Source organism: Mobula hypostoma, chromosome 12, assembly GCF_963921235.1.
Source record: "Mobula hypostoma chromosome 12, sMobHyp1.1, whole genome shotgun sequence".
NCBI classification, from domain to species: domain Eukaryota; kingdom Metazoa; phylum Chordata; class Chondrichthyes; order Myliobatiformes; family Myliobatidae; genus Mobula; species Mobula hypostoma.
The window spans coordinates 95,091,591-95,103,939 of NC_086108.1; the positions used below are offsets into that span (position 1 = coordinate 95,091,591).

Sequence of the window (12,349 nt, forward strand, 5' to 3'; positions counted from 1 at the left end):
TCTACAAATTTGCTGATGATGCAACCATTGTTGGTAGAATCTCAGGTGGTGACGAGAGGGCGTACAGGAGTGAGATATGCCAACTAGTGGAGTGGTACCGCAGAAACAACCTGGCACTCAGCGTCAGTAAAATGAAAGAGCTGATTGTGGACTTCAGGAAGGGTAAGACGAAGGACACATACCAATCCTCATTGAGGGATCAGAAGTGGAGAATGTGAGCAAATTCAAGTTCCTCGGTGTCAAGATCTCTGAGGATCTAACCTGGTCCCAACGTATCGATGTAGTTATAAAGAAGGTAAGACAGCTGTTATACATTATTAGGAGTTTGAAGAGATTTGGCATGTCAACAAATACACTGAAAAACTTCTATAGTTGTACCATGGAGAGCATTTTGACAGACTGCATCACTGTCTGGTATGGAGGGGCTACTGCACAGGACCAAAGAAGCTGCAGAAGGTTGTAAATCTAGTCAGTTCCATCTTGGGTACTAGCCTACAAAGTACCCAGGACATCTTTAGGGAGAAGTGTCTCAGAAAAGCAGCGTCCATTATTAAGGATCTCCAGCACCCAAGGCATGCCCTTTTCTCACTGTTACTATCAGGTAGGATGTACAGAAGGCTGAAGGCACACACTCAGCGATTCAGGAACATCTTCTTCCCCTCTGCTATCCGATTCCTAAATGGACATTGAATCTTTTGACACTACCTCACTTTTTTTTAATATACAGTATTTCAGTGTTTGCACATTTTTTAATCTATTCAATATATGAAATTGATTTACTTGTTTATTTTTATTATTATTTTATTTATTATTATTTTTTCTCTGCTAGATTATGTATTGCATTGAACTGCCGCTAAGTTAACAAATTTCACATCACATGCCGGTGATAATAAACCTGATTCTGATTCTCTATAATCATATTACAAAATAAGCAGATGTGTCTACATTAAATACAGTATACAGACAAAATATATACATTTCGCTGATTAAAGCAACAAGGAAGATTGAAACATCCAGCTGAATGTAAAAGGTGAGCGCCGGCTGCCTGTGTTTCGATCGCTGGTGTGATCACTCTGCTGTCGCAGTGGAAAAAATGCCTTTTGATCCGTGTTGGGATTGCTCTACTACGGAGAGGGAAAGGCCTGCCACTGTGCCCAGAGAATGTTACCCATGTTTTCTGCATTTTGAATATGGACTTGGACTATATATACTTTTCTCAGACTTATTGTGTTTTATATTCTGTGTCTTTCTCCTCATCTTTCTCACTTTTTTTGTGTGCAGGGGACGGTATTTGGGGATTGATGTGCCTGTTCTGTTTTTGTGTGGGGAGGAGGGATTTGGGGGTTTATGATAATGCTGCTGTTCTTTTCCCTCTTGGTTTCATGCCTATCTGGAGAAGAAGAACTTCAGAGTTGTATACTTTGATAATAAATGAACCTTTGAACCTTTACATATCACTATTATTAAAGGAATAGAATACTCCGCTGTGTATGGCGGGAAAGGCACCACAAAGCCAACCCGAGCGCATCAACTTGGTTCAGAACCCATTGTGAGAACTTACTGGGGAAAGACATTGAAGTGCCTACACTCAGCCCAATGATAAGGCAGTGTGTGTGTGCGTGTGCATGAGTGCATGTGTAAGAAGTGCTTATACCGAGTGCTCACCGCCACTGTGTTCACCTTTTTAAAAATTAATTTTTAATATGATAAAATGACACATGCAGCTGTGGGAAACTCTCTATTTCAGAAGATATTAGAAGAAATAAACAAAATAGTCAAAGTTTTGCATTAAAGGTCATATTAAACAAAGCAGGGGTAAAGATGTAGAGAGGTTTTTGAAGATACACTCAGTAGCAACGTTATCAAGTACAGGAATGGAACCCAGTGTGTCTTCTGCTGCTGTAGCCCATCCACTTCAAGGGTCAATGTGTTGTGCATTCACAGATGCTCTTCTGCACACCACTGTTGTTATCTGAGTTACTGTCACCTTCTTGTCAGCTTGAACCAGTCTGGCCATTCTCCTCTGACCCCCCTCATTAACAAGGTGTTTTTACCCATGGATCTGCTGCTCACTGGATGTTTTTCATTCGGCACCACTCCCCATAAACTCCAGAGACTGTTGTGGATGAAACTTACAGCAGTTTCTGAGTTACTCAAACCACCCCATCTGGCACCAGCAGTCAAAGTTACTTAGATCACATTTCTTCACCTTTGAACAACAGCTGAACCCCTTGGCCATGTCTGCATGCTGTTAAGAATTGAGTTACAGCCATATGATTGGCTGATTAGATATTTGCATTAACTAGCAGGCGTACCTAATAAAGTGGCCAAATGGTGTATCTAGTTTGTGCCCTCAGTGCACAGAAGAAAGATTTCTGAAGTTATACCACTGTGAATAGGGATTGAACAGGAGTTGAAACAGAATCTTGATTACTCATATAAATGAGATTTAGTTCCAAACCCCTATGGACAGTGCAGTACAGTGCTTGCTGCTGGATTCTTACAATATTACCACATCCAAAGTTAAAAGTAAAATTTATTATCAAAGTATGTAGATGTCACTATATAACGTTGAAAGTAAATGTTATCATCGAAGTACGAATATCACCATATACAACCCTGAGATTCATTTTCTTGTCGGCATGCACAGTAGAACTAGGAAATCATTGAAAAATTACACACAAAGATTGACAACCAATGTGCAAAAGAAGACAATTTGTGCAAATATAATAAACAAACAAACAAACACATTAATCATACTGAAAACCTGACCTGTTGAGTCCTTGAAAATGAGTCCATAGCTTGTGGAATCTTTTCAGAGTTGAGGTGAGCACCATTTCATATTCAAAGGTTCAAGTGTTCTTTTTATTATTAAAGTATGTACGCAGAATATAACTCTTGAGATTCATTTTCTCCAGGTAGCCATAAAATACAGAAAAGCAATGGTAGTCCCCACCCGCACGATAAAGAAAAAGAAACAAAACTCGCAAACCCAAACCCCCCAACCTCTCCCTCACACAAAAACTAAGAGATCGCCCACCTGGACACGGCAGCTGAAACATCAAACCCCCTCACCCTGAAGCTCCTCAGCACACAAAAAAACAGCGAAAATAACATCAAGCACCCAACCCCTCTCTCACCCAAAAAAGTAACATATCACTACCCACCGATCAGTAACAAGAAAGAAAATGCAGAAAAATTGAAGGAGACTAAGATAACAACATAATATATAAATCTTCTAGTACAATATGTTGTGGAAGTCTTTACACTGGTCTATTAAAGATTTTCGGGGGGGGCACCTCACTGTATGTAAAATGAAGGGGAGGAATAGGAAGAGCAGTCTTTTTTATAGGATTCATGAATTGAAAACTAGAGGACGTGCTTTTAAGGTTTTACAGTAGGTGAAAGTCATAATAAGAACTTTATTACACAGAGGGTGGTAGATGTGTTGAACCAGCTCCCAGAGGAAGTGGTTGAGTCGGGAATGTTGGATACCTTTAAGAGGTCAATGGGCAGGTATATAGACGACAAGAGTTTCAGGGATATGGGCCAAGTGCTCGGAAATGAGATTAGATTGAATATATACAATTGAATCCTGGTGATTTTGTGATCCAAAGGTTTTTCAGAAGAGTGAGGCATAGGACTTGTTGGTTACAGACATTTATGAAGTGCTATAAAAAAGCAGCACTGTCCATCAAAGGTAATGCTCTCCCCTCCCTTGAGCACATTGACAAGAAGTGCTGCACAAGAAAGCAGCATCCATCGTTAAGGATCCCCACCATGTTCTATCTCACTACTACCACCAGGTAGGATCAGGAGCCTTAGGTCCCACACCGCCAGGTTCAGGAACAGTTCTTACTCTACAACCGTCACACTCCTGAATCAGCATGAATAACTTCACTCACCTCAACTCTGAACCGATTGCATAACCTACACACTCAATTTCTAGAAATCTCCAATTAATATTCTCAGTATTTTTAAAATTTATGCTATGTGTCTTCATTTGTACATTGGCTATTTTTCAGTCTTTATGCATAGTTTTTCATAAATTCTATTTTTTAAAATTTTCCTGTAAATGCCTCTAAGAAAATGAATCTTAAGGCAGTATATGGTGACATGTATGTACTTTGAAAATAAATTTACTTTGATTTCGAACTCCTGCAGTGATGTCCTGGGCTTGGATGACTGACCTCCAAAAAAAACACAATCAGCTTTCTTTAATTTCCTTGTATTTCTTCCCGTGTGCTGCATCTTATCAAAGTTAGTACGGTGAGGGGCGGCAACTACTGCAAATGTGAAGGAGTACAGGATGGGGCAGTGCTCAAGCCGATACATACACTGAGTAAGAGTTCCAGTCTCCCAACACTGTCTGTGAGGGGGTTGTACATTCTCCCTGTGGCCGCGTTCATTTCCTCCGGGCGCTCCGGTTTCCTCCCACAGTCCAGAAGGGAAGGTAGGTTAATTGGTCATTGTAAAATTGTCCTGTGATCAGGCGAGGGTTAAATCTGGGTTTGCATGGTTCGAAGGGCCAGAAGAGCCTACTTTGCCCTGTATCTCAACAAATAAATGAATAAATACAAAATGCTTAGACAAAAGCCATTCAGAATCCTTCCTGTAACAAGGTGAAACTGAACACAATACTCCGTGGGCCCTCACCAATGTCTTGTACAATTGCATCATAACCTGTCAACTTCCCTAATGCCTGGCATGACAAAGAAAGCCTTCTTCATAGATAGATGGGGGGGGGTCATCACTTCCCCAGCTATAGCTTGACCCATTATACAGCCTAATGGCTCAAGGTAAGAATAACCTCATATAGCACTTTTTGGAGCAGCACAGTTGTCTTAGTCTATTACTAAAAGTGATCCTCTGTTCAGCCAAGGTGGCATGCAGAGGGTGAGAAGCATTGTCCAGAATTGCCAGGATATTCTGTAGGGACCTTTGTTCTACCACAGCCTCCAGTGTGTCCAGATTGACTTCTATAACATAGCCAGACTTTCTAATCAGTTTATTGAGCCTGCTGGCATCACCCATGTCAATGCTATTGCCCCAGTACACCACTGCATAGAAGATTGTACTAGTGACAACAGACTGGTAGGACATGTGGAAGAGAGGCCTGCATACTCCAAATGACTTCAGGCAACTCTAGCCCTTCTTGTCCACAGCCTCTGTGTTGGTGCTCCACTCAAGTCTGTCATCTGGATGCACTCACAAGGTACTTGTGGTACATCCACATCCACATTCTCACCATCAAACGTAACAGGGAGCAGTACAGGCTTAGTCTCCGTAAAGTCCATCATCATCTCCTTTGTCTTACTGATGTTCAGTTAGCACCATTTGACAAAGCCCTCAACCAGGGCCCTGTATTCATCCTTCCGTTCTCCCCAACTATTGCTGAGTCGTCAGGGAATTTCTGCAGATGACATGACTCGTGTTAAGTCTGAGGTGTACAGGGTAAACAGGAAGGGGAACTGGTTGAAATGTGCAAAATTCTTGTGGGATGTCACAGAGTAAATGCAGCAATGGTGTTTCCTTGAGCTGGGCCGTTTGAAATGAAGGCTCACGGCCTCAAAATATGGCGTTGATCATTCAACGTACAACATAAAAAGTTTTTCCACCAAGTGGACCGTGAGTCTTTGAGCTGTAGGATTTCAGTGCCTGAGATCAAAAGACATTTTGAAACTAGGGAAATGTAAGGGGTTAGTTCGGGAAAATGGCACCGAGGTAAAAAAAAATCATTCATGGTCTTTTTGAACGGCAGAGTTGGAATAAGATGCCAAATACTGTAGCAAGTTTCTATGTCACATTTGATCTATTGTCTGCAGCAGTTCACGTTTGCAGCGTGTTCCGATCCTCCTTCCTGCATTGCCCCAAATCAAGAAAGAGTTGATTCAGCCTTTTGTTGCAATGTCTGGGATCAGGACAGTATTTTGTCTGGCTCCTTATTGCCTTGCCCACGATACGTTCGGCCCCTTACTGCGTTGCCTAGACTCAGATCCTCGGTGTATTCTTGTCTTGCTGCACTGCCCGGGCAGAAGACTGCAATATATTCTGCATCTGACGTCTGTTTTGCCCCTTAACTGTGCTGCGCCTTTTCCGGATTGCAGTATGTCCTGCACCTGATGCACTGCCTTAAAACTGGCAACTGTTTTCTCCTTACACTGCACCGACTCAGGATTGCACTACGTTCCGCACTCGCTCACTAACTCGGGACGTCACCGCACCTGCTCCAGACTGCGGTGTTTACTGCCACTTGCTGCGCTAGCTACGGAGCGGCAGCTGTCCTCCACTCTGCACCGCCTCGCTCGGGACTGCTCACTTCCTCGCCCGTACCCTGCTCCACCAGCCCGGCATCGCCGCCGTCCACGCAGGCAGCACCTCCACGAGTGCGAGACCCCAGCACACGGGAGGGGAGGGGCGTGTCCCGTGACGTCACCTGACCAAGCCCCGCCCACCCGACCCGGCTGGCCGCCGAGTTTGGCAACGGGCGGGGGGGTTATCCCGGGCGGCTGAGCAAGCGGAGGTACGCGGGGAGCGCAGTCCGGCCTCAGGGCGCACTTGAACCGTGGGCCGTTCACCTCGCCGGCGCCCATGGGAAGTTAATCTTTGAAAGGACGGCGAGAGAGGTGGCGGGTGCAATCCTTCCAAGGTAAGGGCCGGCCGTTTAATCATTAACCAGCGGGGGGGCGGGCGGTTGGGGGCCCCGTGGGCCGGCCTGCCAGCCAGCCAGCCAGCCAGCCAGCCAGCCAGCGTCCGCTCTCGAGTCCCGGCCCTTCTATCCCCAACTCAAGTGTGGGAGCTGTCTCCTGGCGCTTCGGCAGTCCGGGCTGCTGGCCAGCGGGCTTTCCAAAACTCGGACAGGCGAAGGAGTCAGTCGACCGTAGGCCCGAGACTGGCTCTAACTCTGTACCCGGAGGGCGGCCGCTGTCTTTCCCTGGGGAGCATTTGGGGGACGTGAGGGTGCGCAGGGCCAGTGTTGTACTGGGTGATTTGTTTATATTTGAGTCCCTGCTGTGCCCTGCGTAGTACAGCCAGGCCTGATTTCTAAACAGCCCCACTTGCTTCTGTGCCAGCTTGCTCGCAAGCTGAGCCTGGAAATGTGAAAAATCGTCATTTATACTTGATCGTTTTCTTCAGCGCTTTTTTCCCCCCGAGTGCAATCCAGGGGGCGATTTAAACTAGTGTATGTGTGTTGCTACTCATTTAAAACGATCGTTTAATAAAACTTCCTTTGCCCCTGAATATTTCAGTATATTGGTTTGTAGTTGGTATGTTGAAACGAAATTCAGCGTTTTGTTGCCTGCTTGACATTGTATTAAATACCACATCAGTATAGCAACTGAAGTGAAATTTTGTGGTGTGTGCAGTTTTATACTCGTCTTGGTTTTGTGGTTTGTTTCAGTGTTGTAGCAGGTTCTTCTGCATATGTCGGACTTATTTTTAAGCAGCTGTAGATTGATGTATTTAGTGTAATAAACTGGTGCAGAATAAGGGAGTGATTTGGTGTAATGCCATTTCGTCTCTCACTACTAAACGTTAGTCTAATTTGGAATTGGTGGTGATGTTATTTCCTCCTACCATCCTGTGCACCCCTTCGCCTATCACTTGTTTGAATGTTTTTGCAGCACTAAACCATTACTAAACAATTCTTAGACTGATATTTTCAAACCGTTCTCTTTGTGCTGTCAGTAATTTAGTACAGTAATTCTTTTACAATGTGCCCAGTTGGACAATGAGTTTCTGTAAACACTACTGTACAAGGAACTTTCAGCCCATTCCTGTGCTCTCAGTTCCTTGAAACCTTACCTGTTTAGGACACTGAGGTCAATTATAGAACTCACATTGTGATTCGAGGTGCCTGATTTTTCTGAAATGAAAAGTGGTCAGTATAAGCAGAAAAATGTTGGGGAACTCACTGACACTGACTTGACAATTAGTGAAATATAAATCAGAATTAAATTTAATACCACTGGTATATGTTGTGATATTTGTTATGTATCAGCAGTAGTTTGGAACATATTAGGAAAAACATGAATGACATTAATTGTATGTACATTAAATAGTTAAATTAAATAAGTAGTACAAAAATGGAAATAAAAAATAATTTGGTAGTGTTCATGATTTCAATGTCCATTCAGAAATCAGATGGCGGGGGGAAGAAGCTGTTCCTGAATCATTGTGTGTGTGACTTCACACTTCTGTTCCTCCTTCCTGGTGGTAGCAATGAGAACAAGGCATGACATGGGTGATGGGAGTCCTTCATGATATATGCCGCCTTTTTGAGGCACCACTCCTTTAAGATGTCCTGGATACTATGGAGGCTAGTGCCCATGATAGTGTTGACTGGAGAAACTTCTGAAATGCCTTCTTCACTGCCGCTGCTGCTGTGTAATCCAAAATCTCCGGAGGAGAAGGCCCTGAGGCTTGTTGCTCGGCAGCCGGGGCAGGGTCGAAACGCTCGGCAGAGGATGGTGCTTGGGAGGCTGTATCAGAGGGGCTGGTCGGAGGCTCAAAGTTTTCGATGGACTCAGAGTTGGCTGTAGTCGGGTGCTTCCAATGCATCGGCAGTTGTCGGCGCCTGGAGGTTTATGGCAGGGAGAGTTTCTCCCTTCTGCTGCCTACTATCAGGACTATCGGGAGTCCATCGGAACTTTGAGACTTTTTTTTTTACCGTGCCCATGGTCTGCTGTTTATCAAATTATGGTATTGCTTTGCACTGCTGTAACTATATATTATAATTATGTGGTCTTGTCAGTGTTAGTCTTTGGTTTGTCCTGTTTTTTTTGTGATATCACTCTGGAGGAACATTGTATCATTTCTTAATGCATGCATTTCTAAATGACAATAGATGAGGACTAAGTGTCCTCATAATCTAATCTAGTAGCCCTTCATCCCCCGCCCCCCCGTACCACATGGTGATGCGACCAGTTAGAATGCTGTCCACAGTATATCTATAGAAGCTTCGGAGTGTTTCAGTTGACATACCAAATTTCCTCCAACTCCTGATGAAATATAGCTGCTGTTGGCTGCATTGCTATGCTGGGTCCAGGTTAGATCCTCTGAGATATTGACACCCAGGAACATGAAATTGCACACTCTTCCACTTCTGATCCATCTGAGGACTGGTGTGTGTGTTTCCTCATCTTACCCTTTCTGAAGACCACAGTCAGTTCTTTAGTCTTACTGACATGAGTGCAAAATCGTTGCTGTGGCACCACTCAACCTGCTGATGTATCTCACTCCTGTACACCCTCTTGTTACCATCTGAAAATCTCCCAACAGTGGTTGTATCATCAGTGATTTATAGGTGGCATTTGTGCTGTGCCTAGCAACACAGTCATGGCTATAGAGAGAGACTGGAACAGTGGGTTAAGCACACATCCTTGAGGTGAAGAAGCTGTTCCTGAATTGTTGAGTGTGTGCTTTCAGGCTCTTGTACTCTGATAGCAACCAGAAGAGAATAAAGTTATCCGACTAAAATTTTTGGATTTAATGATAAAGAGAAATCAATTGTTCCAATTTGCTCTTTTCCCATTAAGAAAGGAAGAGTTTAATGTCAATCACACAATTGTTAATTTTATAGTGACAAACATGTTGATTGAACATAATAATTTGGAACAACTGGCTGGAGTCAATGATTTTGAAAAGCTGAGATACTGAGTCTGATACTTGAATATTTGAGCTTCGGTGGCTGACTGAGATTTGCTTGATTATTATTCTGTGTGTTTTGAGGTGGGCAGCCAATGAACATTATAGTTGATCTTTTTATTTGGTATGTAAGCTGGAAAGGGTTGTTATTATTTGTCTTGTATAGAAAATCAAATATTTTCCTATTAAAAAGGATATGAATTAAAGTTGTTACATATTATTAAAGCATGTCTATTTACTTTCCACTTTGATTTTCAATGTATAAACATGAATTTTCAGTGTGATTGGTCGTAATACTATTACCTTTCCCATTTCCTTCCTTGTGTTATAATTACGGCTAGTGTTCTTGATGTGGCCAGGGAATGGAGAAGTTTGCTGTTTGTATGCAAATGATCCCTTTGACAAGTGGGTTTGTTTAGTGACTCACTAAACCAGCTGTGAAGTCCCAAAGTGTAAGTAGAGTACTGTATTTGTAATTTTGATTTAAGTTTATTCTCATTACATCTGGATTCACTAATAGTGATTAATCTAGTTAATAACATGAATGATTGTATTCTTGAATAACACATACCAAATGCGTTCCACCAGCATTTTGTGTGTGTTGCTTGAATTTCCGGCATCTGCAGGTTTCCTCTTGTTTGCTGGAGGAGCTCAGTAGGTCAGGCAACATCTGTGGAAAGGGATAAACAGTCAACGTATTCATCAGAACTCGGCCCAAAACGCCGACTGTTTATTCCTTTCCATAGATGCTGCCTGACCTGCTGAGTTCCTCATTTTGTGTGTGTTACTCTGGATTTTTTGCAGATGCAGAATCTCTTGTGTTGTTATTCTTGAAGCTGTTGCTCAGTGTTGACAGACATTTTGAGCAGCTGATTAATCACCTTCAGTTTAGTTACATTGATTATATCGTGCTGATCAGCTTAAGTTCCCTGTTTAAGTTAAAAGAAGAGAGATTATATTTGCCACATGTACATCGAAACATACAGTGAAATGTTTTGTTTATGTCAAATCAAATCTTTGAGGATTGTGTTGGACAGCCCGCAGGTGTCACCAACATGGTATGCTCACGACTCGCTCACCTTAACTTGTATGTCTTTGGAATGTAGGAGGAAACTGGAGCACCCAGAAGTCATTGGGAGAATGTACATCTTACAGAAAGCAGTGAGATTTGAGCCCCGCTCAGTGATCGCTGGTGCTCTAATGCTATTGTGTTTACCCAGAAATGCACAAATATATTTCAAGTCAATGATTTTTTTTTCATCAGTGGAAATAAATTAGAGAAAAGCAAGTTTTAAGATGTAAAATAAAAGCAAAAGGACTGGAGACTGCTATACAGCAGAAATTAACAAACCAAAGGGATAAAAGCAGATGGTGGTGAGACACAAGAAAAGGGTCTTGAGTAGGTGCTGTAAATGGGAACATAAGACATAGCAGAATTATGCCATTCGGCCAGTGGATTCGGCTCCACCATTCCATCGTGACTGATTTATTTTTCCTCTGGACCCTATTCTCTTGCCTTCTCCCTGTCACCTTTGGTGCCCTTACCAATCAAGAACCTATCAACTTCTGCTTTAAATATACCCAATGAATTCTGCGGATTCACTACCTGAACAGCAGAATTACCTGATATTATCAAAGTCAGCTTCATATTTCACGATGCTGAAAGATACTAAATCAAAAGATGAGGTGCTATTTCTCCACCTTGAACTGTGCAGGCTGAGGATGGAGATGTGAGAGGGACAGGGAAATTAAGTGACAAATGCCTTCAGATTGAATGGAGATATTTTGGGAAGCGGAGTTCCAATCTCTGTTAAACCTTATTAATATAAAAGGATAACTAGTTAAAATCAGGGAATATCAGTTGTTAAGTTAAAGCAGTACTTCTAAATTGCTGTGTGAACTAGAAGGAATGTTTAGTGTTGAAGTGTGGTAAGGTTGGAGGTAAAACGAGATGGTGCATCTTCCACAGTTATATGGATAGATGGCAATGGGGACATGTGATGTTGGGGGTGGAAAAGTGAACTGGTACTTCATTTAGAGTACTGAAAAGTGAGAGGAGGAAGAAGAGAAGATATGTTTGGTGACATCACCTTGTAGATACAGAACTGTGCAAGTGTCTTAGAAACGTAAAAAAAATCGTAAAGCCAAGATGTTTTCACAATAATAAAATGAAAAGTTTCTAAATATCAAAAATTTACTGTAAGAGCAATAAACAGTAAAAACAAAACTAAACCAAATCACTATTTGGTGTGACTACCCTTTGCTTTTAAAACTGCGTCGGTTCTCTTAGGTACACTGTCAAGCAATCTTATAAGGAAATTGGCTGTTAGGTTGTTCCAAGCATTTTGGAGAACTTGCCATAGTTCTTCTGAAGACTTTGGCTGTCTTGCTTGCTTCTGTCTCTCCAGGTAGTCCCAGTTAGTCCCAGTCAGCCTCGATGATTTTGAGATCGGGACTCTGGAGTCCGTACTATCTGTTGCAGATGTCTTTGCAGCTCTTCTCACTGAAGGGAGTACTTTATGGCCTTGGCTGTGTGTTTGGGGTCATTGTCCAGCTGCAGAATGAAGTGGGGACCAATCAGACACCTCTCTGATGGTATTGCATGATGGATGAGAATCTGTACTTAGTATTAAGGATTCCATTAATTCTGACCAGATCACCAACTCCATTTGCAGTAATGCAGCCCCAAACCTGCAAGGGA

At 42.7% G+C, this 12,349-nt stretch overlaps 1 protein-coding gene across 4 annotated transcripts in view; it reads left to right on the top strand.

Moving 5' to 3' along the window:
• The first annotated feature begins 1,004 nt into the window (after window positions 1-1,004).
• The window catches only part of evi5a (ecotropic viral integration site 5a), a 292,185-nt gene continuing 280,840 nt past the window's right edge, over window positions 1,005-12,349 (top strand). For 2 of the 4 annotated variants that reach the window (XM_063064647.1, XM_063064648.1), the window contains exon 1: window positions 1,005-6,649. The gene's annotated coding sequence lies outside the window, so the exon portion shown is untranslated. The remainder of the gene's footprint in view (window positions 6,650-12,349) is intronic. The other 2 variants (XM_063064649.1, XM_063064650.1) reach the window with 2 other exon arrangements.